This window comes from Aulostomus chinensis, chromosome 12, assembly GCF_037954235.1.
Source record: "Aulostomus chinensis isolate RoL2024-O1b breed Wild chromosome 12, RoL_Achi_v1.0, whole genome shotgun sequence".
In the NCBI taxonomy this organism is placed as follows: domain Eukaryota; kingdom Metazoa; phylum Chordata; class Actinopteri; order Syngnathiformes; family Aulostomidae; genus Aulostomus; species Aulostomus chinensis.
Genome location: NC_141331.1, coordinates 12,490,144 through 12,492,993, shown reverse-complemented (window position 1 = coordinate 12,492,993; position 2,850 = coordinate 12,490,144).

Here is a 2,850-nt window from a genome sequence, read left to right as displayed (position 1 = left end):
AATTTTGGAAGAGTTTTGGAGAGTACAGTAGTTGTGATGAGTGGCTTTCTGTATTTCCATCAGTCCATTTTCTCTACCGCTTGGCGTGCTGTATTTGTCCTTCAATTTCCTCCACTGTGATCGGAAGAAAAGGTGAAAGTGGCAACCACGCTGTTTAACTAATGATTGATATTTTTTAACTCTGCAACCAGGAAACAAAAATGTCAAGTGCTTATCGCCACGTCATGCTGGCGGCATTCGTGTCGAAGCGTAGAAACACAGCAAACCCACCGGAATTGGATTCCTCAGCAGGACGGATCATACAGGTTTTAAAGAAACTTTTTGGATAGTCAAACATACTTATAATCAAATTTAACATTCCTATATCTGAAAGTATGGAAGTCAGCTGTTGTAGAGCAGAAATATTCTTTAATACTCACTTAAAAGAGGTGAGTCCAGTTGCCTTAATTGATTATTCTTGAGAATTATGATGACCTGGATGACTGAGAATATACACAAATACAGTTTCATAGTTGCTGTTACCAATAGTTCTTATTGTGTGTGTGTGTGTGTGTGTGTGTGTGTGTGTGTGTGTGTGTGTGTGCATGCGTGTGTGTGTGTGCGATGTAATTAGAGTCACTTACATAAGTGATGGAAAATTCAAGCATCGCCGACCAAACGCATCACAAGAGAAGCTACGTTCTTGTCTGTCACCAGAGCTGCTGAGGTATTCCTGTGTGTCATCAAAGTGCAGGGTTATCACAGGGTGAAAGGACCACACACACACACACACACACACACACACACACACACACACTCTCTTTTCACAGGCCCAAGGGGTTTGAATCCATATTTTTATCTAAAGTGTGTGTGCATTTATGTGTGTGTGTGCAGCCCATCATCAGAATAAAATGTTAGCATTTCTGCAGGCCACAATACTAAACCCACAATATGTTTCATATCAGCACTTCGGACATTAACAAAGGTGATAATGCGATGTTGTCATGTCCACATGCTAGGAGGAAGGTTTGGATGGATGAGTCCAACATACACCAGACTTTTTCAAGTTTCACAACTATGACTCCAGCCGCATCGATTTTTTGAGCTTAAAACTAACCAGACATCATGATTTCATAAGTAAATTGTGTTAGGCTACATTGACACGCCATCTCTTCCCAGATGAAGAACTGCGAAACAGACTGCTATGTGAGCTAACAGTTGAGCTCAGTGAGACTTAAAATGTTTGAGAGCAAAACTAACGATAATCCAATTTACAAGAATGAAGCTGAAACCCCTGGAGATGTCTTAACTAGAATTAGATTAAAATTAAATTAATAATATGTATTTACAATGTAGCTAAAGCTAATATTGATTGTTGTTAAGAGTAAACAAGTATCTGAAGACATCAAAGCTTACATCAAAGATATCAAAGACAATTTTTATCACTTTAAGCTAAAAAAACAAAGCTAAAAGCTTTGATTTTATTCATCTGAGACTGGACTGAATAGACTATTTATGATGAAAACTAACTGAGACATTTGACACAACTAAAACTAAATTTTAAAAAATGAAAGTGAGCATGAGTTGAAACATGCTAACAGTCGCCAAATAAAAGCTAAAAACCTACATATCTCAAAGGCTCTGGGATATTTATGTCTGCCTGTTTTTTTTGGGGGGGGGTTGGTCATGTGAGATTGTTTTCTGTTATTCTTATGTACATTTAATATTCTCATAAGAGGAAGGACTGAATATCCCATCATTCTGAGAGTAATCCTGCACTGTCATCAGTGGAAATAGCCATCCAGAATGTGCCTTTTTCTAGACCTTGGTTTCATTTTGACATTGCCTCCTCGTCTCATTTCTCTTTCTCTGTATCTGTACGCCCCCCCCCCTCTCTCTCCTGTTGTTTGAATTCTTTGACTTTATCTCCCCTGGGCTCTACTTTATCTCTCCTTCGTGTCACCAGCCGCTCTGCTCAGCCAGTAAACTGCCTCTCAAGCCGACCCGGCAGAATTCCCAGGCTCCTCGGCTGCCTGAGTTCACACCTTTTGGTCCACAGGAATCTCAGGAATCCCCAGCTTCCTTTCCGCTGCAATATCCATTTTGTGTGTGTGTGTGTGTGTGTGTGTGTGTGTGTGTGTGTGTGTGTGTGTGTGTGGCAAACGCGAAGGAAAGGCCCCTGCCTGTGATGTGTGTTGAAGCCGCCCTCCGCCCTTGTATCCACCCTTAGTGAGCGAGCAGGCGGTGCTCAGTTTGTACCCACAATAGACTGAGTCACATTCTAAAATGGCAAACTGCTCACTTATTGTGAGACTTAATTCTTTGAAGAAAAAAAACAGTTGAACGTCATTTTAATGAAAAATAGTCCTCACTGACTCTGGCTTTCAAAATAATCCGACAGATTGCTGTTTTGGGCAGAAGACCACACATGAAATGAACTGGAATGACACACAAATACAGGCTGATCTGTGTTATTTCTGAACATCAAATAAGAAGCGATAATTGCTTTTAAGTGTGTATAAATCTTCTCAGTAACTCCTGTGGGTTAATGCTGCCGTCTGTTGGCAGGTCTGGAGTCATTTAGCCGCTCTCACCCTGAGTCATCCACCATTTAGTCCTTGCCTGCTGCCAGAGCTCGGCGGCCAGCACCCATTCAACACAATGAGAAACACACAGAACGCCATTCACTGGCTCGACACACGACAGGCTGTGATTCACCCGCTCCCACTCGGTCTACATCCACACGAGCCACCTCCGAGCCAGAGGTTGTTGTTGCTGTCTTGGATGTGCGATTGATGCAAGGATGAGACTTGGAGAGAAGGAATTATAGGTCTTCTTGCTAAAATGTTCAATTATAGAAATAAGAACAGG